Genomic DNA, 24,774 nt, shown 5'->3' with positions numbered 1-24,774 from the left:
GCGGGCTCTTTTTTTGGCTCCATATGAATTTCTAAGGAGTTTTTTCCCATTCTGTGAAGAAAGTCATTAGTAGTTTGATGGGGATGGCATTGAATCTATAAATTACCTTGGGCAGTATGGCCATTTTCACAATATTGCTTCTTCCTATCCATGACCATGGAATGTTCTATTTGTTTGTGTCCTCCTTTATTTCATTGAGCAGTGGTTTGTAGTTCTCCTTGAAGAGGTCCTTCACATCCCTTGTAATTTGGATTCCTAGGTATTTTATTCTTTTTGTAGCAATTGTGAATGGGAGTTCACTCATGATTTGGCTATTTGTCTGTTATTAGTGTATAGGAATGCTTGTGATTTTTGTACATTGATTTTGTATCCTGAGACTTTGCTGAAGTTGCTTATCAGCTTAAGGAGATTTTGGGCTGAGACAATGGGGTTTTCTAGATATACAATCATGTCATCTGCAAACAGGGACAATTTGACTTCCTCTTTTCCTAATTGAATACCCTTTATTTCTTTCTCCTGCCTGATTGCCCTGGCCAGAACTTCCAATACTATGTTAAATAGAAGTGGTGAGAGAGGACATCCCTGTCTTCTGCCAGTTTTCAAAGGGAATGCTTCCAGTGTTTGCCCATTCAGTATGATATTGGCTGTGGCTTTGTCATAAATAGCTCTTATTATTTTGAGATATGTCCCACCAACACATAATTTATTGAGAGTTTTTAGCATGAAGGGCTGTTGAATTTTGTCAAAGGCCTTTTCTGCATCTATTGAGATAATCATGTGGTTTTTGTCATTGGTTCTGTTTACTTGATGGATTACATTCATTGATTTGCGTATGTTGAACTAGTCTTGCATCCCAAGGATGAAGCCCACTTGATCGTGGTAGATAAGGTTTTTGATGTGCTGCTGGATTCAGTTTGCCAGTATTTTATTGAGGATTTTTGCATCGATGTTCATCAGGTATATTGGTCTAAAATTCTCCTTTTTTGTTGTCTCTGCCAGGCTTTGGTATCAGGATGAGGCTGGCCTCAAAAATGAGTTAGGGAGGATTCCCTCTTTTCCTGTTGATTGGAATACTTTCAGAAGGAATGGTATCAGCTCCTCTTTGTATCTCTGGTAGAATTCGGCTGTGAATCCATCTGGTCCTGGACATTTTTTGGTTGGCAGGCTATTGATTATTGCCTCAATTTCAGAGCCTGTTATTGGTCTACTCAGAGATTCAACTTCTTCCTGGTTTAGTCTTGGGAGGGTGTATGTGTCCAGGAATTTATCTATTTCTTCTAGATTTCCTAGCTTATTTGCTTAGAGGTGTTTATAGTATTATCTGTTGGTAGTTTATATTTCTGTGGGATCAGTGGTGATATCCCCTTTATCATTTTTTATTGCATCTATTTAGTTCTTCTCTCTTTTCTTCTTTATTCTTCTTGCTAGTGGTCTATCAATTTTGTTGATCTTTTCAAAAAACCAGCTCCTGGATTCATTGATTTTTTGAAGGGTTTTTTGTTTCTCTATCTCCTTCAGTTCTGCTCTGATTTTAGTTATTTCTTGCCTTCTGCTAGCTTTTGAATGTGTTTGCTCTTGCTTCTCTAGTTCTTTTCATTGTGATGTTAGGGTGGAAATTTTAAATCTTTCCTGCTTTCTCTTGTGGACATTTAGTGCTATAAATTTCCCTCTACACACTGCTTTAAATATGTCCCAGAGATCCTGGTATGTTGTGTCTTTGTTCTCATTGGTTTCAAAGAACATCTTTATTTCTGCCTTCATGTCGTTATTTACCCAGTAGCCATTCAGGAGCAGGTTGTTCAGTTTCCATGTAGTTGAGTTGTTTTGAGTTTCTTAATCCTGAGTTCTAATTTGATTGCACTGTGGTCTGAGAGACAGTTTGTTGTGATTTCTGTTCTTTTACATTTGCTGAGGAGTGCTTTACTTCCAATTATGTGGTCAATTTTAGAATAAGCTTGATGTGGTACTGAGAAGAATGTATATTCTGTTGATTTGGGGTGGACAGTTCTGTAGATGTCTATTAGGTCCAGTTGGTGCAGAGGTGAATTCAATTCCTGGGTATCTTTGTTAACCTTCTGTCTCCTTGATCTGTCTAATATTGACAGTGGGGTGTTAAAGTCTCCCATTATTATTGTGTGGGAGTCTAAGTCTCTTTCTAGGTCTCTAATGACTTGCTTTATGAATCTGGGTGCTCCTGTATTGGGTGCAAATATATTTAGGATTCTTAGCTCTTCTTGTTGAATTGATCCCTTTACCATTATGTAATGGCCTTCTTTGCCTCTTCTGATCTTTGTTGGTTTAAAGTCTGTTTTTTCAGAGACTAGGATTACAATGCCTGCCTTTTTTTGCTTTCCATTTGCTTGGTAGATCTTCCTCCATCCCTTTATTTTGAGCCTATGTGTGTCTCTGCACATGAGATGGGTCTCCTGAATACAGCACACTGATGGGTCTTGACTCTTTATCCAATTTGCCAGTCTGTGTCTTTTAATTGGAGCATTTAGCCCATTTACATTTAAGGTTAATATTGTTATATGTGAATTTGATCCTGTCTTTATGATGCTAGCTGGTTATTTTGCCCATTAGTTGATGCAGTTTCTTCCTAGTATCAATGGTCTTTACAATTTGGCATGTTTTTGCAGTGGCTAGTACCAGTTGTTCCTTTCCATGTTTAGTGCTTCCCTCAGGAGCTCTTGTAAGGCAGGCCTGGTGGTGACAAAATCCCTCAGCATTTGCTTGTCTGTAAAGGATTTTATTTCTCCTTCACTTATGAAGCTTAGTTTGGCTAGATATGAAATTCTGGGTTGAAAATTCTTCTCTTTAAGAACGTTGAATATTGGCCCCCACTGTCTTCTGGCTTGTGGAGTTTCTGCCAAGAGATCAGCTGTTAGTCTGATGGGCTTCCCTTTGTGGGCAACCAGACCTGTCTCCTTGGCTGCCCTTAACACTTTTTCCTTCATTTCAACCTTGGTTAATCTCACAATTATGTGTCTTGAGGTTGCTCTTCTCAAGGAGTATCTTTGTGGTGTTGTCTGTATTTCCTGAATTTGAATGTTGGCCTGCCTCACTAGGTTGGGAAGTTCTCCTGGATAATTTCCTGAAGAGTGTTTTCCAACTTGGTTCCATTCTCCCTGTCACTTTCAGGTACACCAATCAAACGTAGATTTGTCTTTTCACATAGTCCCATATTTCTTGGAGGCTTTGTTCATTTCTTTTTACTCTTTTTTCTCCAAACTTCTCTTCTTGCTTTATTTCATTCATTTGATCTTCAATCACTGATACCCTTTCTTCTACTTGACTGAATCGGCTACTGAAGCTTGTGCATGCGTCTTGTAGTTCTCATGCCATGGTTTTCAGCTCCATCAGGTCATTTAAGGTCTTCTGTACACTGTTTATTCTAGTTAGCCATCGTCTAATCTCTTTTCAAGGTTTTTAGCTTCCTTGTTATGGGTTCAAACATCCTCCTTTAGCTTGGACAAGCTTGTTATTACCGACCTTCTGAAGCCTACTTCTGCCAACTCATCAAAGCCATTCTCCATCCAGCTTTGTTCCATTGCTAGAGAGGAGCTGGAATCCTCTGGAGGAGAAAAGATGCTCTGGTTTATAGAATTTTCAGGTTTTCTGCTCTGGTTTCTCTCCATCTTTGTGGTTTTATCTACCTTTGGTCTTTGATGTTGGTGATCTACAGAAGGGGTTTTGGTGTGGATGTCCTTTTGTTGATGTTATGCTATTCCTTTCTGTTTGTTAGTTTTCCTTCTAACAGTCAGGTCCCTCAGCTGCAGGTCTGTTGGAGTTTGCTGGAGGTCCACTCCAGACCCTGTTTGCCTGGGTATCACCAGCAAAGGCTGCAGAACAGCAAATATTGCAGAACAGCAAATATTGCTGCCTGATCCTTCCTCTGGAAGCTTCATCCCATAGGGGCACCTGCCTGTATGAGGTGTCAGTCAGCCCTTACTGGGAGGTGTCTTCCAGGCTACACAGGGTCAGGGACACACTAGAGGAGGCAGTCTGTTCATTCCCCGAGCTCAAATGCCGTGCTGGGAGAACCACTGCTCTCTTCAGAGCTGTCAGACAGGGACATTTAAGTCTACAGAAGTTTCTGCTGCCTTTTGTTCAGCTATGCCCTGCCCCCAGAGGTGGAGTCAACAGAGGCAGCAGGCCTTGCTGAACTGCAGTGGGCTCCACCCAATTTGAGCTTCCCCAGCTGCTTTGTTTACCTATTCAAGCCTCAGCAATGGCAGATGCCCCTCCCCCTGCCAGGCTGCTGCCTTGAAGGTCGATCTCAGACTGCTGTGCTAGCAGTGAGCAAGGTTCCATAGGCGTGGAACCCGCTGAGCTAGGCACTGCATATAATCTCCTGGTGTGCCATTTGCTAAGACTGGACAACAGTTGGGAATTTTTATTTTGTCATTTATTAAATCCCAGTGTTCTCCAGCAAAGATGGATTATTTCCTCTTCCTATCTAACCCTTACCCTTTCCTGCGTCTTTATTTGAGTTGTTGATAGAATTTTTCCCCCTTCATCAATTGTGATTTCATTGTTTGTGCAGTGGCATGCAGTAAATAACCCTTGTCTCCAGGATTGTACTGGCTACCTCCCTAAATTGCATTCTCAGAAGAAATCGCCTCATTTCTCTGAGTTGAATCCATTTAGTCAATTTGGGGGTCAAAAGGCTGGCAGGTTGGGATTTATGAAAGTTCCTACCTACAATTTAGTAGTGAATTCCTCTAACACATCTACCAGACACTACAAAGGTGGATTCTATTTTGCTTGCCCTTCTTGCTACAGATGTTGATGAAACAAGTTATTTCTTTGCCAATACCAAAACCCAGTATATCTCACTTTTATCAATTTAAAACATAAGTTGCTTGGGGTGGGGGAGATGTTTTTGATTTTGTTAAGTTTTTTTTTTTTTTCATTCAATTTTGCAGGTTAATATTTGCTTATTGTTGAAAAAAAGAAATGAAAAAAAAAAGGCCTTCTTATTGATGGCTTTTTACAGTCTCAGCTCCTATGCCAAAAATCAGCCACCTAGACATCACTCCTCATAATTCTGTCACCAAACATTATCTCATGCCCCTCCTTGTCAAGATCTCCTATTCTGTAAGGGAAGTAACAGAAAAGGAGGAATCACAACGTCCTGAGTTGTCCTCAGTGTCAGGACTCTAGAATCTCTCCACAATACTGGTAAGAAGTGAGCAGAATTGAGGAGGAGGTGCTTCTAGCCTGCACATTATCCTGTGGGATTTTATTACAGAAAAGCCTAAAAGACCTTATCTAATGTGGTCTCACAATGTAGACTATGCCATGTCATGATCCTGAAGCTCTGAAATTGATCTTTTAGAAACACAATAAATCCATATACAGATGTTCCTCAACTTATGTGGTTACAACCCAAAAAACTCATCATAAGTTGAAATTGCATTTAATACCCCTAACATGCCAAACGTTATACCTTAGCCTAGCTTCCCTTAAACATGCTCAAAACACGTGAGCCTACAATTCGGCAAAATTACCTAACACAAAGCCCACTTTATAATGAACTGTTATCTTATGTAATTTGTTGAATACTGTACTGAAGTATCGTTTCTATTGAATGCATATTGTTTTCACATCATCATAAAGTCAAAAAAATCGTAAGTCAAACCATTATAAGTTGGGACTGTCTGTACTCAATTGCTCTTTTGGAGAGACTGAGAGGAAAAAAGGTATCATCAACATGAATGATATTTGGAACATTCTAAATAACATTTCTAACTAGTGAAACAATATTCTTGTACCCCAAGGTTACTTGAGTCATTTGATTTATAGTCATTGGTATCCAACTTAAAGTTTTAGCTTGATTTGTATAGAGTAGTGATAATTCTTTTTAACATCAGAAGAAAGGGAAGAAAGTTAACATCAAGAATTTGCCAAGTAAAATTTTCCAAGGCTCAATTCAACTCAATAAACATTTACTGATCACCTACTATGATCAGGTGTTGTACAGGATGGTACAGATGTAGAAATGCATAAGACAGTCCTGCTCTCAAGGAGTTCACAATCCATGGAGAGAAACAGACACATAAGGACTTAAATACAACTTGGAGGTGAAATAATAGATATATACACAGGATAATATGGAAACTTGTGAAAGGACATCCAACCCAAGGAAAGGGTCTTGATGGAGCATAAGAATTAGAATCATTATTAAATTCCCTGCTCCTTATAAATTCATATCCAAAAAGGCCACAGTAGTTTATGCCTCATCAAATTATTTAAAAATGTTTTTGTATGAGCCTTTGAATCATCAAAGCAGAAAAATTGTGTGTGTGTGTGTGTGTGCATGTGCGCACATGCATACTTGGTAAATGTAAGCTTAGATAACAGGTACTTTACTGTACATTTAAAGCATAGGTTGACAGAATTAATCAAATAAGCATTACAACCCACGCTTGTGTAATATGTTAGTATTCTCACATATTTAGAGATAATCATCAATCTGCCCACACAGGCAAGAATCCATAGTGAAATGCACTCATAGATGATGTTAGTTCTGCCTCCTTCATTTCAGAACATTTGCCTTTTAGGAGAAAGAGTAGTATGCTCTAGTCTTAGTGAAATGTTTGGTTTAAGTTCTAGCTTTTCTCATTGTTCAATCTCACTTTTTAAGGGAAAGGAAAATAACAATAGTTGAGCACCTACTATGTGCCAAATATAGCTATTTTACCTATACATCAATTTATTTTTACTGCAACTCCCCAATGAAGATATTGATCCTAGCCCTTGCACCCACTATAGTATACACATTTTACGGGTGAGGAAATGTAGATTTGGGGAGGTTAGGCACTTCCCACAGGTACACAGTTAGGTCTGATTTATTCTAAACTTGTATATCCTGTTTTCCCAAGTACACAAATGATTCTCCAGTGCCAGGTGTGTGCCTTCTATTTCACCTGTATCTCTCCACAGTACATCCCAGAAACAATAGTACCAGTCAATAATAGCTACGTTGGGTTTCCTCTATCTCAACTTTATTAGAAATAATAACTCCTTAATCCCCACCTCCAGCCCCTGTCAACCACCATTCTACTTCCTACCTCTATGAATTTGCCTACTATAGGTCCATCATGTAAGTGGAATCATTCAGTATTTGTCCTTTTGTGCCTGGCTTATTTCACTCAGCATAATGACGTCCTCAAGGCTAACCCATCTTATAGCATGTGTCAGAATTTCCTTCCTTCTCGAGGCTGACTGATATTCCATTTTATGTATATACCACATTTTGTTTATCTATTCATTCATTCATGAACATATGGGTTGCTCCCAGCTTTTATGAATACTGCTATAAACATGCATGTACAAATTAAATTAATGTTCATACAGATGATTGAAGGCTCAAGGATCAAATGACTCAAGTAACCCCCAAATAACAGCTAGGGAGAAGACAGAGGAATTCAAGGTAGTAAGGTAGCATATTAAATTCTGGGAGATGAAATCCCCTCAACTGAAACATTGAGGATAGAATAAAGAAAAGTAGAAACCCAGTGTAAATGCATTCAGGGGACTACTAACTCAAGCAGAGAAGGAAAGTGAGAATCCCAATCCAGCCAAGAGAAGTATAACGGAGGAAGCCCTGATAATACCAGCATTGGGTGTAGGGGCTGTGCACACCCAAACCCCACTGAGAAGAAGATGTGATCCATACCAAAGTAGGCAGACTACGAAGCCAAGATCTGAGCTCTCTGCAGATAAAAACTGACTCTGTATAGATCCCTCTTTGAAGGTGAGAAAGCAAAAGGGTAAGAAATGGTATTTATGAACAATTACTACGGAACCAGAAAAAGTAACACCTGGAGAAAAACTAAACACCTCTGAAGATGATTTTCTACTGCTATTATCTGAACATCCCCCAAAATTCATGTGTTGAAACTTAATTGCCAATATGACAGTATTAAGAGGTAGGACATTTAAGAGGCAATTAAAGTCATGAGAATGAAGACCTCATGAATGGGATTAACGACCTTATGAAAGGGCTGGAGGGAACTAGCTAGGCCCTTTTTTTGCTTTTCTGTCCCTTCTGGCATGTGAGGACACAGTGCTCCCCTCCTCTGGAGGATCCAGCAACAAGGTGACATCTTGGAAGCAGAGAGAGAGCACTAACCAGACACTGAATCTGCTGGCATCTTGATCTTGGACATCAAGTATCCAGAACTGTTTCTATTACTTACAAATTACCCAGTCTGGGATATTTTGTTACAGCAGCACAAACTAAGGCAACTGCTAAAACTAGAAGAAAACTATTAAAATTATCATTCTAATTAGAATGTCTAGAGACATAGCCTTTGTGGAACAGAACAAAAAGCCATAAGAAGAAAGATTGAGATGTAAGAATAACAGAATGAGATGAAAATGATAACTTGAGGAAAGGTGGCAAGGACACTATAATGCAATAAGAGGATTTAAACCCACAACAGAGGCAATAAATATCAGAAGCACATTGTATAAAACCAAATCAGTGACTAAGAGAACAAACCCATTATAACAGCTTATGGGAAAGAAACCAGAATAACTGAAAAACAAGAAATATCAAAAACTTAATAAAGGCTGGGCCCAGTGGCTTATGCCTGTGATTTCAGTGTTTCGGGAGGCTGAGGCAGAATCACTTGAGGCCAGCAGTTCGAAACCAGCCTGGACAACATAGTGAGACCTCATCTAAAATAAATTCTCCAGATGTGGTGGTGCCCATCTGTAGTCCTAACTATTCAGGAGGCTGAGGTCAGAGGATCACTTCACTTGAGCCCATTTCAAGGCTGCAGCAAGCTATGATTGTGCCACTGCACACCAGCCTGGATGACAGAGCAAGACTCTGTTTCAAAAAAAAATAAAAATAAAAAAGAAGACTTTCCTAAGAAATGGAAACTGAGATTTCAAATTGAAATAATTTATTAATTAATTTGTCTACTTGCTATTAATGAGTGCCTACTGTATGCCAAGTTTTGCAGGTGAACACAATTGCATTCCAGGAAAAAGTAACTTTAAGAAAGACCCACACCTCATTTTTATGTGCTAAAATGTTTGAACGGTTAAATGAGGTTAAAAAATCTTACATATATTGGGTGCCATGTTCACTATCTGGGTGACGGGATCATTAGAAGCCCAAAACCTCAGCATCATGCAATATATCTTTGTAATAAACCTGCACATGTACTACATGAATCTAAAATAAAAATGGAAATTTAAAAATAAATTAATTAAATTAAATTAAATCTAACATATTTCTTAGCAGAAACAAAAGATGAAGGGGTACTGCCTGGAAGAAAAACATCTGGCTGGCCTCAAATTCTCTACTGAAATAGGCTATGGAGAGACATGTCCTGAATTTTTAGAGTAATTTTGAGCTAAGAATTTTATACACAACTAAGAATTTTTGCTGATATGAAAACAACAGAAAGACATTCTTAGATACATAGGGTTCTATAAAATAGAACCCCCACAAAATTAAAACATTTAAAAAGATACTCCAGCCAACTGTAAAATTGAATAAGCAAATCTCCTCTCTTCATCAAAATCTTAGGCTGAATGCAAGTTTTTGCTCCTAGTCCTAAAACAAATTGCAGTGGCAGTAAGAAAAAGAATATATTCCCCCAAGTCCTAAGACTTAGAGGGAGGGATACCAATAGACCAAAGGTCCTAATTAGTTTCTGAAAGATGGAAGAAGTCAAATTGGATGAACTCGCAGAAATGCCACTGCCTGATGCATCCACTAAGGAAGGCTGCAAGGAGCAGGGAGCCTTTCTTCTTGGATGAACTCTTCCAAGTCAGCAGCAATCCAGAACAGAAGATGAGGGACAGGAATTCAGGAATTGAAGTCATTGATTGAAGAAGTGTACAGATGGCATTTGTTCATAGGCTGAAGTCACAGAAATACTATCTGAAGAAACTAAGCAATCCAAATTGCGCAGGCTGAGGCTTTTGTGTAGGGGCTGGCAGCCCAGAGGTGAGACCATCAGGGGTCAAAGGAAGGGGTCTGCCTGCTTTCAGATTCCTATTTGTACATCCTAATATGAAGATTTCTAATAGATAAGACCTAACCACATATACCGATGCATTCTCAGCTCTCATTCAGTTCTGTACTGACTGAAGAAATCTACCCAACTACCCATTAAACAACAATCTTTCTATCATAAATATAAATGTATAACCAAGGATTACTAGACATTTGGGAAAAAACAGACAGACCATAAGACAAACTAGTATAAAAATTAACCTGAAGGATGTATTAATGTAAGGAAATATTTTAAAGGATTAAAAATGTATAATTAGGCCAGGTGTAGAAGACACATGCCTGTAATCCCAGCACTTCAGGAGGACTGCTTAAAGCCAGGAGTTTGAGGCCGGCCTGTGCAACATAGTGAGATCCCATCTCTAAAAAAATATTAAAAAATTAGTTGGGCATGATGGTGCACACCTATAGTTACAGCTACTTGGGAAGCTGGGGTGGAAGGATCCCTTGAGCCCAGGAGTTGATAGTGAGCTATGATCTCACCACTACATCACTATATCTGAGACCCTGTCTCAAAAAAGAAAAAAAAAAAGCATATAATTAACATTAGAGAATATATTGTTCCAGATGATAAGATTATACTTCTGAAAATGGAATAAGAATAGAATTAATGGAATTTAAAAATATGATAGTTGAAATATTCAGTAAAATGACTGGACAAAAACATTTAAAAAAAATACTGTATTGAAAAGTGAAAAGTCAAAGCTTAGAAAAAAGAAGAGAGAACATAAAAGAGGATCAATTCAAAAGGGCCACATACATCCAGTGGAAGTTCTGGAAAGGAACTTCCACTAGAAGTCTGAGAATATGAAAGTCACAAATAAATCACAGAAATAATTGAAGATGATTTTCCAAAATGCAAGTAATCACAGCTGATATGGTTTGGTTGTGTTCCCACCCAAATCTCATCTTCAATTGTAATCCTAATTATAATCCCCATGTGTTGGAGGAGGGACCTCATGGGAGGTGATTAGATCATGGGGGCAGTCCCCCCATGCTGTTTTTGTGACAGTGAGTGAGTTCACAAGAGATCTGATGGTTTTATAAGGGGCTTTTCCCCCTTCACTCTGCACTTCTCCTTGCTGCCACCATGTGAAGAAGGATGTGTTTGCTTCCCCTTCTGCCATGATTGTAAGCTTCCTGAGGCCTCCCCAGGCCTGCAGAACTATAAGTCAATTAAACCTCTTTCCCTTATAAATTACCCAGTCTTGGGTATGTCTTTATTAGCAGCATGAGAACGGACTACTACAACAGCTTACCTAATACTTAAGAATGCTAAATCTAAAAACAAGATCTAGAATTAGGGGAAAAAGGAGTTACTTGCAATGCATAGATTAAAATTTAAAAATTGACCATGTATTATTGCGATTTGGAATACTAGAAAACAATGAAACACTGCTTTCAAAGTTCAAAAGAAAAAATGATTTTGAATGTGGGAATCTATACTGAGCCAAACTATCAATCAAGTGCAAGAGCAAAATAAAAGACATTTTCAGACAAGCATTAACTCAAAAAGTTTATCTTCTATAAACATTTTCTGAAAAAATTGAGACTATACCCCACTAAAACAAAGTAGAGAAAAAAATAATTATTACAGAAAAAGATACAGGATTCTAGAAACGGTATAATCAATTAAAAATACAATTTTTTTAAATCCCAGGCTGATAGCTGTGGAGCAGGCCTATAAAGCCATTTGGTATCTCAATAAGTGGTTTGCTTTAAAAAGCTGAATGAGCTTAGGAATATGATGAAGAAAGCATATGTTCTTTCAGGCAACAAGAAACAGAAAAGGAAGGCAATCATAAACTTTCAGTAAAGCAATGCATATTCCTAGACCATTATATTCCAAATAGGAAGCAAAAAAAAAAAAAAGGCATGATTTTGAAAAAAAATTCCGGTTGACCTTGAAGCTTGGAGTATCTTCCTCTGTATGGCCCAAGTTTAGTGGTATATGACATAGTATTTTCTAAGGGTCTAATAATACCTATTAGTTCTATAGTAAATATTATAATGCTGCTCGATATTAATTTTACTCAATTGAAATATAACATAATGCACACGTTATAAACCTTATCAATAAAAATGTATTGGTATGGTTGGCCAGCTGAGAAGTAGAGGAAGGAGATACAGTAGAAAGGGTTAAGGCACTAAATTTCTCATCTTACAAAGTATAGATTTAAAAATTTAATACATCACAATAAGGAGAAAAGAAGTACTGGATTTTTTTTTTTTTAAAGGCAATGTAAGTGGGGATGGTATGGCTTGGATGTTTGACCCCTACAAATCTCATATGGAAATGTAATATACGGGGTTGGACGTGGGGTCCAACGGGAGGTGGATCCTAAAGGCAAATCCCTCGTGAATGACTTAGTGCCATCTCCTTGGTGATGAGTTCTCACTCAGTTAGTTCATGCAAGATCTAGTTATTTACAAGTATGTAGCACCTCTCCCCTCTCTCTTGCTTCCCCTCTTGCCATGTGATATACCTGCTCCTGCTCCACCTTTCACCGTAAGTAAAAGCTCCCTGAGGCCTCCCCAGAAGCCAAGCAGATGCCAGTGCCATGCTTATACAGGCTGCAGAACTGTGAATCAATTAAACTCTTTATTTATAAATTTCCTAGTCTTGGATATTTCTTTATAGCAACACAAAAATGGGCTAACACAGAAAGTTGGTACCAAGGAATAGGGCATTGCTATAAAGACATCTAAAAATGTGGAAGCACCTTTGAAATTGGGTAGCAGGCAGAGGTTGGAAGAGTTTGGAGGGCTCAGAAGAAGACAAGAAGGTCCAGGCATGGTGGCTCATGCCTGTAATCCCAGCTCTTTAGGAGGCCAAGGTGGGTGGATCACCTGATGTCAACAGTTCAAGACCAGCCTGGCCAACACGGTGAAACCCCATCTCCACTAAAAATACAAAAATTAACCAGGCATAGTGGCAGGCGTCTGTAATCTCAGCTATTCAGGAGTCCGAGGCATGAGAATCACTTGAATCCAGGATGCGGAGTTTGCAGTGAGCTGACATCACACCACAGCACTCCAGGCTGGGCAATAGAGCAAGACTCAGTCTCAAAAAATTGTAAGAAGAAGACAGGAAGATGAGTGAAAGTCTGGAACTTCTTATAGATTGGTCAAATTGTCGTGGCCAAAATGCTGATTGAGATATGGACAGTGAAAATCAAACTGATGAGGTCTCAGATGGAAATAAGAAACTTACTGGGAACTGGAGCAAAGGTCACCCATGTATGCCCTAGCAAACAGTTTGGCTGCATTATGTCCATGTCCTAGGGCTCTGTGGAAATTTGAACTTAAGAGTAATGGCCTTGGGTATCTGGTGGAAGAAATTTCTAAGCAGCAAAGCATTCAAGATGTTACCTAGCTGCTTCTAACAGCCTATGATCAGATGCAGGAGCAAAGGAATGACTTGAAGTTGAAGCTTATATTTAAAACAGAAACAGCATAAAAGTTTGGAAAATTTGCAGACTGGCCCTGTGACAGAGAAAGAATTCAAGCAGGCTGCAGAGGAACCACTTGTTAGAGAGATTGTCATTACTAAAAGAGAGCCAAGTGCTAATATTCAAGACAGCAAGGAAAAGGCCTCCAAGGCATTTCAGAGATCTTTGAGGCAGCCCTTTCCATCACAGTTCAGAGGCCTAGAAGGAAACAATGGTTTCAGGGGCCAGGTCCAGGGCTGTACTGCCCTGCACAGCCTTGGGATACTGCTATCCACATCCTAGCCACTTCAGCTCCAGCCATGACTCAAAGAGCCCCAGGTACAGCTCCAGCTGCTGCTTTACAGAGTGCAGTCTCCCATAAGTTTTGGTGGCTTCCAGTAGTGTTAAGCCTGCAGACACACAATATGCAAGAGTGAAGGAGGCTTGGCACCTTCTCAGATGTATGAGAAAGCCTGGGTACCCAGGCAGAAGACTGCCACAGGGGCAGAGCCCCCACAGAGAAACTACTAGGGTAGTGCTGAAAGGAAATGTGAGGTTGGAGGCCTACACAGAGTCCCCACTGGAACACTGCCTAGTGGAGCTGTGGGAAAGGAGCCACTGCCCTTCAGACCCCAGAATGGTAGAGCCACTGGCAGTTTGCATCCTGAGCCTGGAAAAGGCACGACACTCAACTTCAGCCCATGAGAACAGCTACATGGGCTGCACCTGCAAAGCTACAGAGGTGGAGCTGCCCAAGGCCTTGGGATCCCACCCCTTGGACCAGTGTGCCCTGGATGCAGGACATAAATTCAAGGAATATTTTGGAGCTTTAAGATTGAATGACCATGCCACTGGATTCCAGATTTGCATGGGGCCTATTATCCCTTTCTTTTGACCAGGTTCTCCCTTTTGGAATAAAACTGTTTACTCAATGCCTATGCCACCATTGTATCTTGGGAGTAAATGACTTATTTTGATTTTACAGGCTCATAGGTGGAAGGAGGTGAGTCTCAGTTGGAACTTTTGGACTTTGGCTTGATGCTGGAATGAGTTAGGACTTCAGGGGACTATTGAGAAGGGATGATTATACTTTGCAATGAGATTTGTGGGGTCAGGGACAGAATGATGTGGTTTGAATATATGTCCCCTCCAAATCTTATGTTGAAATGTGAATCCCAGTGTTGTAGGTGGGGCCTGGTGTGAGATAATTGGATCATGGGGGTGGACCTCTCACGAATGGCTTAGCATCATCCCCTTGGTGATGAGTGAGTTCTCACTCTCTTAGTTCATGGGAGAGCTGGTTGTTTAAAAGTATGTGGCACTTCCCCTCTCTCTCTTGCTCTCACTTTTATCATGTGATGAATCTGCTTCTGCTTTACCTCCAGCCATGAGTAAAAGTTTCTGAGGCCTCCCTAGAAGCCAAGCAGATGCCAGGAGAGCATGCTTGCCCAGCCTGCAGAACTGTGAACCAATTAAACCTCTTTTTTTAAATGAATTACTCAGTCTCAGGTGTTTCTTTGTTTTTGTTTTTGAGACAGGATCTCACTCTGTTGCCTGGGCCAGAGTGCAGTGGCATGGTCATAGCTCACTGCAGCCTTAGAACACCGGGGCTCAAGTGATCTTCCTACCTCAGCCTCCCAAGTAGCTGAGACTACAGGCATGCACTACTGCACACAGCTAATTTTTTATTTTTTTGTAGAGACAGGGCCTTGCTATGTTCCCCAGGATGCTCTTGAACTCTTAATCTCAAGTGATCCTCCTACCTCAGCCTCCCAAAATGCTGGGATTACAGTTGTGAGCCGCAGCACCTGGCTTGATATTTCTTTATAGTGACACAAAAAAACAGACTAACACAGGGAGAGTGCTGTGCTAATATTTTAATTTGCAAATACATCTACTATAATAACAATAATATAACAGGAAGTACACATTTACCACTCTACTGGCCCAAGATGCAATTGCCCACTGGTTCTATCCAGTCCCCGCTTAGCCCCATCTTTGTTAAGGGCAAGCTTTCTCTTCAGACCATCATCTCAGCCCACCAGGGGTTATCTTTTCCCCAGTCTGTATCCCCAAGTTATGATTGGGACAGGGAAAAAGGCTGAATGGGCTCTCCATTGCCCTGACAAGTGTCACTTCAACCCAGACACTCATGGCTAACAGGCTGACCACTGGCTGTTGGTGACAGCAATAAGCAGGACAGCTGAGTGACCTACACGATTCCCTGATACTCTCCCCAGAAAGTCCCTGTCATCATTCCCAGCCACCAGCCCAACCTAGAGGGTTTCCAACTCTTTCCTCCCTACTCCCTCCTTCAAAGGTGCCTCTCCTTCCCCAATTCAGACTGATGTAGTTTATGGAAACAGGAAAATTCATTTTGCAAGCCTGCTTTCAAACTTCGTATCTGACTCTTTCATCTAACACTTTTACAAGCAGCTTCCTTAGTTGCTGTTTCTGAAGTGCAAGCCCACAGATCAGAGTGCTGGGAACGGGAAAAACCCTGAAGACCTGCATCAGAGACATTAATGAGTCTAGTGAGGAAGAGAGACAACAGATATAATCCAACTGTGACACGAACAACAAAAACAAGAATTGCAACACTGTGCAGATTTTAAATTCAAGAATTCTCATACCAGGTGTGGTGGCTCATACCTGTAATCCTAATACTTTGGGAGGCTGAGGTAGGAGGATCACTTGAGCTCAGGAGTTTAAGAGCAGACTGGGCAACATAGTGAGACCTTGTCTTTACAAACAAATTTTACAAAGCAGTCTAGCATGGTGGCATGTGCATGAGTTCCCACCTACTTGGAAGGCTGACGTTGGAGGATCGCTTAAGCCTGGGAGGTCAAGGCGGCAGTCAGTTGCAGTCACGCCACTACCACCCAGTCTGGGCAATAGAGCCAGAACCTATCTCAAAAAAAAAGAAAGAAAGAAAAAGAAAAAATAAAGAAAAATGCTTCTACCCTACCATATTAATTTTCATGTGAACATATTAGCTGTAAGCATAGAAAAACACTTGGAATGTCTCTAGGAACCTGACATGTATCTCTATCTATATATCTATCTCACTATAGATATGAAATTATTATTTTAGGAGAGTATAAGGTTCATAAGCTTTGAGTTAAAGTGGGAGTGATTTTGTACCCTTCCTAAACAAATGCTAAAATTAAATTCTTCTGGTACTGTGGATAAAGAAGTCCATTTTAAAAGTATATTGAAGCCTCTCTGTATTTTCCTCTTTCTCTTTCCCTTTTCCCCCTTCCCATTCTGACCTGAAGAATTCACTCCAAAAGCCCCAGATGGGGGAGAAATTTGCAAAGCCCCAGAGTGAAGCGTTGTAGCCTTCCCAGGGTGCAGAGGGCATTCCCATGAGTGTGTGAGGGTGTGAGGAGGGGAAAGAGCGGAGAATAGCTGGATGCTTTGTAGAGCCCACGTGCAGTGAGGAAGGGGAAGAGGAAGGAGGAGAAGGGGTGGCGGCCCAGCCCAGCCCGTGATTCTGGAGACTTAGTGGGGCCAGGAGGGTGGTGGTGCAGAGAATCAGAGCCCTAGCTGCATGAGGAGGTAGGTCTTGTGTATATGTGAGGGGCAGCCCAGCCCGTACCGTCAGAGTCTGAGCAGGGTAAGAATGATATCTATGTAGGAAAGAGGTCCAGTGTGGGGTGTCAGAGCCCAAGTGGAGTGAAGAGAACAGCCAGACAGAGGGCCAGAGCATCAGAAGACACACAAGTGGGATGTGAGACATCTGTGCAGACCAGAGCAGTGGCAGATGCAGCACAGTGTCAGAACCCAGCAGGAAGAGAGGGTGTCTATGCAGAGTGGAGCAGCCATGGTAAGGGGAGAGTGGTGTAGACTGGGAGGCTGATGAAATATATAACACAGTAAAGAGATTGGGAATCATCTCCTCACCATCACAGCAGGAAGCTGCAAATACAGAAACAGAGAAAACTAGAATAAACTCTGTGGTATTAGACTGGAATTGGAGATAGCAGTGTGAACTCATAGTCTTTAATATGTATAGCTGATATTGAAGCAAATATAAGTGTGTTTGCGTGTACACACACATACATATAGTCTCTAGCTCTGTCCACTGAGTGGGTCTGGAAGCAGTAACACCCCAGTAGCAATGAGAACATCCAGTGCCCAGATCTTGATTTCTAAATATCATCTGCCATAAAACAAAACAAAAGAAACAAAATGAAACTAGGGCTCCTTAGGAAATAGCCGATTCTAGGGGAGAAAACATAACAGGATCCTGGAATATCTTTTTGCACCAGAAAGCAAGGGAGGGCTCAGCAAATGACGACACGTGAAAAGGACAGAGAAGCGAGTTTGAAAGGGCTTCCACTACCCCAATCTGAGACAGTTTGAACATAGTGATAATGATAGTAATGGATTACAACCCATTTAATAAAACAGAAATCCATGAGTCCCATGCCCAAATAAATAAATGAGTGGATGGATGGACAAATAAATAAATAAATGGAAGGTTTAATAAGGAGTATATTTACGTAATCTCAACATTTCTCACCACAAAATACTTATTAATTACAGAATGAAAATGTCAGCTGCACAGTGGAGAAGCCTGATGGGCTTCACCTTCATCAAGTTACCAAAGTAAACATCATAAGAAATGAGACATGAAATTGAAATCACGCACCACCTGATGGGATATAATAAGATCTCAGCTTCACATTCATGATATTTCTGCCAGAAGTGCATCACCTGAATGTGATCATGAGGAAACATGAGACAAAGGCAAATTGAGGGACATGCTGCAAAATCACTGTCCTGTCACCTTCAAAGATGTCAAGGTTATGAAAACCTAGAAAAGATTAAAGAACTGTTTCAAACTAAAGGGTTTTGAAGGGACATAACAAATGCAATGGGAAACTCTGACTGTCATCCTTTTACTATGAAGGATGTGAAAATTGGGGAAATTGGTAGAATGCAAATGCATTGTGAGAAGTAGAGGTAGTAATGCATTGGTATTAATTTCCTGATTTTGATGGTTCTATTGAGATAATATGGGACACTCTACAAAATACCTGGGGTGTAATCCTGAGTGTTCATCAAGATCACCTAGATGACTTGTTAAGATGCAGATTGCTGGACCCTATATCAGAGTTTCTGATTCAGGAAGTCTGCAGTGAGACCCAAAAATGTGTACCTCTGAAAAGTTATCAGGGGACACCAATGCTGTTGATTCAGAGACCATTTGAGAGACACTGATGAAGGAGAATATTTGTATTTATTTTTAAAAAAGCATACTGCCTTCAGGAGCCATAGGCTGTTGTTCAGCAACTTACTCTCAAGTGGTTCAGAAAAAGATGTTATTTGTAATGTACTTGGAAGTTTTGTTTAATTTTGAAATTGTTTCAATAAACAAACAACCTCATTGATGCCAAAGCCTCCAAATCAGAATTTAGGAGAACTGGACAGCAAGGCTGTTGTGAGTGAGCACTGCCAAGTATGCCCTTTCTTAACAGGTATGGCAAAGTGAAGTAAATGAGATAGGATGGGAGCCATTTAAGATACCTAAGAGAACACAACATTTTCAGGTTGTTAAACATTCACTGACAACTGATATGCCAAATGCAAACACTCCGTCTCTAAACACTAAAGTAGGTGTCCTCTATGAAGCACCACTTTGAGTTTTCAGTGGCCATTTCTCTTCATGTCTCCACGTTTCCCCTTTTCCATTTTGCTGCTGCCTCTAGTTCTAAATTAGAAGATAAAGGAATACATTCCAATGAAAGGGCTGATACTCTTCCTAAAAATCATTTGATACTATGGTAAGGGGCTGGCAAGAAAATAAAATCCAACCATTCTTTAATCTCCTACCTTTCCAAAAGGTGTGCTGATTCCTCTGCTTATCATTCATGTGAACTTATCCCACTTACCTAACTTCTCTGTGTCTCAGTTACCTCATTTGTAAAATGGGCATAAAAATAGGACCTATACACACTGGAGTGTAATGAGGATTAAATAAATGTAATGGAGACTGATAATGTCTAACATATTGTAAGCCTTTAATAAATGTTATATGCTATTGTTGTTTCATTTTGTCAAAATGAAATGTCCTTTGGACTTGAGAATTGTCATCCCTGCACCCACCATACTCCCCTTACCACTTGATATTTGAAGCTAAAGACCTCTGGGTAGAAATTCAGCAAATTTGCATAGAAACTAAGGAGCTCCCAGGAGAGAAGATACCAAGATGCTAAACAATGTTTCTCTCGAGGTTCAATATTTTTAGAATATCTTTAAGAGTTCTAATGGCTCCAACTCAGGTTAGAGAGGCAGCAAATTGTGGTGGTAGGAAGTTGGTACTCTGAATATACATACTAGAGTTTGAACCCAGTTTCTACCATTTGCTGTCTGACCTTGAGTAAGTTACTTAGCCTCTGTGTGCCTCAGTTTAATTTCCCCCTTTGTAAAATAGGGAAAATGGTAATAGTATCTACTTCATGGGGCTGTTGGGAAGACAAATAAGACAATTTATACCAAGTGGTTGACATAGTGCTTGACATATAATAAATACTTAGTAAAATGTGATTGCTATTGCATTATCATGAAACCACCATTGCAAAATTATTAATATAACTGAGACAGTGAAAGAGATCTGACCTAACCAGCTCCATCTTGCTTCTAACCTCCAAGCTGTGGCTTGTTCATTCCTGGGCATAGGCCAAACTAACTTCAGGAGGAACTTAATTTGTAGTTTATAGTTTAAAACAAAGACTGTATAACAGCCCTTTACCAAAACAAACCCCTTCTTCCCTGGTGACTAGACTGCCTTTGTAGGACTAACAAATTAGTCAGAAGATTAGAAATTATGCTTTAGGAGTCATGCAGCTGGAGGCTACAAGATTCTGACCCTCCCCAAATTGCTCCTGGGGATAACGACACTATTTGTAAAAACTAAAACCAGCGCTTGAGATATTTTGCAGACCCTGCACTTGATGGATCGGGTGGCACCACCCAGAAAAACTGGCTCATCTGATCTTCTGGCCCCCACACATGAATTGACTCAGTGCTAGACGACAGCATCAACTGCCTATGATTTCATCTCCAACCCAACCAATCAGCACTTCTGACTCACTAGCTAACCCCTTTCACCCACCAAATTACCCTTAAAAAATCTGATCATTGAATGCTTGGGGAGACTGATTTGAATAATAATAAAACTCCAGTCTCCTGCACAGGCAGCTCTGCATGAATCACTCTTTCTCTATTGCAATTCTTATCTTGATAAGTTAGCTCTCTCTAAGCAGTGGGCAAGGTGAACCCATTGGATGGTTACAATCAGTGGGCAAAAAAGAGCAACCAGTGTCCTCTGGGGTAGTCGTGAATGCTGTTTGACACATATTTCTGTCTAATTTCTGGGCATAAGGTGTGGCCATGTGACTAGCTCTAGTCGATGACATGATGTCACTTCTGTAGGAGAGGGAGAAAACTTTTTCTCTGTTCTCTTAAATTCTGTGCCTGGGGCCTGGAAATTAAACTGACAAAAGACAGATTAACAAGAGAAACATTTTATTTAAGCACACAAGAGCTTTACAGAAAAGAAATAAAGGCTTGCAAGCTTATATACCATGTTAACAAAGGACAATAAATTGTAAAAGAGTGACAAGAGAGGAAAAAGTGTCTGGGCTTCTAGGGGTTATAAATTGTGTGAAGATAAATATATGAAGAAACTAATGGAAGATAAGGTTATGTTAGTAATGTTGGTTATGCAGAGTCATTGGTGAGTCTCCAGTGATAAGAGTTGGTAAATCTCTGGTGATTAAGAGTTGTTCTCCTCTTCCTGGTATGGGAGAGAGGAGGGGGAACACCTTCACAAAGGAAAATGTATGCCCTGCTTTCAGGAAGAAAGGTGGAGGAGAGAGGGTTCCTCCTCTGTCTGTTGTTTCTTAATTGCCTTCAGATCAAAGTAATTATTAGGCCAAAGTAGCCTTTTGGGGGTGGCATATTCAGATCCCCTTCACCTCTAAGCTAAAACATTTAGTTACCAGTGTAAGTCCCTCCAGAACTGTTTCCCCCGGCACAGTGACCAATGTAAGCCAAAAATAAAATCCTGAGTCCCCCAGCTGACTGAACGGACCCTCTCTGGACCAAGAGAGGCCTCGAAGGCTGAATTCCTGCCCATGACAAAAAGGGAAGTCAGACACATCTCGGTATACCCCTGCCTTTTGGAGTTTGGCACAACTGACCAGCATTAAGGTTAAAATAGAGATCCTAAGACTGACAAAACAGACTCCTTATAGCAATAAAATATATTATATTTCAACCTGACTGGTATAGCATCACATGATAGCAAGCCTTGAAAACAATAAAAATATTTTATCCCCAAATATATTTCTTTAACAAATTTTGAAGTAGCCCTGCAAAGCCCTCTCTTGTGGGAGAAATTTGCAACTATGGGGAATCTCGTTCTTTTTCTAGGTCTTTTCTGGCTCCAGGAGGGATTTAGCTAAAAGTCTGACGCCTCATAAGGTAAAAAGAGAGATATTTACCATCTATTCTCTCTGGAAGTCTGCTACTTAGGGGCTTTGTCTACATAAAAAGAACCTTGACTTCCATATCCCCCCTTATCTTAACTCAAGCATTTCTTTCTACTGATTTCAACCCTTTAGACAAATCTTAACTCTTTCAATCAATTGCCAACCAAAATCCTTTAAATATACCTATGACCTGTAAGTCCTACCCTGCTTCGAGATGTTTCACCTTTCTGGGCCAAACCTATATATACCTTACATGTATTGATTTATGTCATTGCCTGTAACTTCTGTCTCCCTAAAATGTATAAAACCAAGATGTTACCTGACAACCACAGGCACATTTTCTCAGGACCTCTTGAGATTGTACCCCGGGCCATGATCTCTCATAATGGCTCAGAATAAATCTCATTAAATAGTTCATAGGGTTTGGCTTTTTGCACCTATATCAGCAACTTTCTAGGTGGTGGCTACTCAGTCAGCTTGGGGCCCTGAGTAATTCCAGTAAAAGCAGAGCTACTCCTGTGACCTGCAAAGGGCACACAGTGTGAACAAGTGCAAGAAACAAACCTTCGTTATTTTAAGGTACAGAAATTTGGAAGTTGTTTGTTACCACAGCGTAACCTACCCCATCCTGACTGATTGACTACAACCACCAGGACCCACAGCCAAGGGAAAGCTCACCTGCAAGAGGAAGAAATTAGTGTCATTGACTTGGGCTGGGGTTAGAGGTTGCTTTTTCTGATCACAGTGTGTGGCTGACAGTGAATACTCTCTTCTTAATCAATAGACATTAGTTAACTCATTATCCCAAAGCTTGGTGGCCCATATGCATAGATCACCACAGAATACTATCAATACTGAAAGCTATATCTCCCACCCCTCCCGCCTCCTGTGCCCACCTCTCCTTCTCTACTGAATATACTCTAGCACATGAGGATAATACAAAATGTCAGGTGTAAATCAAGTTGCTGTTAAAGAAAATACAAAAGAAAAGCTTACTGTGTCCTAATGTTTACAAAAACACATGGATAAAGACCACTGTCAAAAACAGGTACCCACAAACCTGTGGGCAGAGATCATGAGCCATGCCTGCATCCTGGGTTGGTGGGGAAAACCAGCACTTCAATATACTGTGCCCCAAAGGCTTCCGTCTTTCTTCATCTGCCCATCTTCCCACTGATGTTTCAATTGCTTATTTCATGTGGCTCCCCAAAGATGTTTTCAACACAGTCTTAACAACCATCACGTCAATACATTTTAAAAGTAATTATAAGAAAGGGGCCGCTAGAGAATGTGCTGTCCATGCTCTCCAGCTACCCCTTTAGCTACATTCCAGCCCCCAAACATTGTCCCAGAAAACTTTTGCATCTAAGTGGGCAAGGCCAACAAGGGACCTAATTTAATATCCCAGAATTCTGGAACCACAAAGAGATGCTGAACTCCAAAAGATGCCAAGCAAGAAGCTGCATAAAAATGATTTAATATTAACAAAGCTGACACCACTCCACCCCAAGGGAAAAGATGGCTACTTAGCATTTCCTCATCTCCTCAATTCCATGCACAAGCAATTGCTTCAGGAAAAACAGACCCAGGAATCTCTGGCATATTCTACTTCCAGATAGCCTGCCACCCCCACAGGCAGTGTTTCCAATCAGGGTGTGAGTGAATGGAGATGATAAAGTTCTTCCCTAGAGATAAAGAGGCTCCATTTGCAGAGAAATGGAACAGGGTGAGAAAGGAATCATAAGAATCGGCAGTTTGTTCCCCAGGCAAGGTTAACAAAAATCAGTTAAAGCCACCATTTCAAGGTTAAGGCAGGAGACAAACAGGCATGATGCTATAAATACAGTGTCCCTTTGGGCACCAAGGCATGGATCATAGCAAGCCCAGGGCTACATGAGACATGGTGGGTGCCCATCGCTCTGGGGCCTGATGGATTGACAGGCAGACAAATATGAAATGCAAGCCTCTCAGCCAGGCCATGCCTGGGTGAAATCTCATTAAAGCACACATCAAAGATCGCACGGCGGGGCAGAAAGTAAAACGCAGAGCCACAGCCAGCCTTGGGGGTAAGAAAGGAGGGCCACAACCTGATAAAGAAGCTCAGAGAGGTAGCATTAGTCAGGAACCATGCCTAGCTGCCCACTTGCCTTCAATAAGAGCAGACTTGCCCCAGGGCCATTCTGCTTCACCACTTTGGGAGGTGTGCATAAATTAATGTCTCAGTATAACAAGAACCACCTCACTCACCGTGTGCCATCCACCATGCCAAGTGCTTTGTGTGTATTCTCTCATTTCATTATCCCAGGGGCCCGATAAGGCAGGTCTCACCAATCCCACTTCACAGATGCAAAACCTGGAGATCAGGAGAGTTTAGTCACATGTTTAAGATCACATAGTTGGTAAAGCCAGGGTTTGAACTCAGATATTTCCAACTCCAAAGCTTATGCTTTTATCCCTAATACTGCTATTCTCAGCTCTTGCAGCATCCCAAGGAACCTGGGTCCTTCTAGCCATCACTCTTCATGGTATCCAGGCAGGAACAGCACACAGGCTGCTGCTCCCCTCCTGTGCTCATTAGTCAGGAGTTCATGGCCATGCATCCTGCTGGGCTCAGCCTCCACTGCAGAACCCTGCTGAAAGCCATGCTTGTAAGCAGCTGCTGCCAGCCCATCTGAGGGCTGCATGAGCAAACATAACGGACACACTTGGTTAGTAGTGAGTGAAGTGGAAGTAGAGGCCAGCAAATGCGATTTTTCTCATAGTGGGGAAGAGAGTATCTCTGAGAAAAAGATACTCC

General features: G+C 40.8%; 1 protein-coding gene across 1 annotated transcript in view; it reads right to left on the bottom strand.

Moving 5' to 3' along the window:
- Positions 1–24,774, bottom strand: part of THSD7B (thrombospondin type 1 domain containing 7B) — a 1,279,053-nt gene that overhangs the window by 1,194,317 nt on the left and 59,962 nt on the right. Inside the window, exon 4 of the mRNA XM_063631314.1 lies at positions 24,225–24,330. The gene's annotated coding sequence lies outside the window, so the exon portion shown is untranslated. The remainder of the gene's footprint in view (positions 1–24,224; positions 24,331–24,774) is intronic.

This window comes from Symphalangus syndactylus, chromosome 22 (assembly GCF_028878055.3).
Source record: "Symphalangus syndactylus isolate Jambi chromosome 22, NHGRI_mSymSyn1-v2.1_pri, whole genome shotgun sequence".
Taxonomy (NCBI): domain Eukaryota; kingdom Metazoa; phylum Chordata; class Mammalia; order Primates; family Hylobatidae; genus Symphalangus; species Symphalangus syndactylus.
The sequence above is the reverse complement of the archived record's forward strand: the minus strand, read 5'-3'. Positions and strand labels throughout refer to the sequence as shown.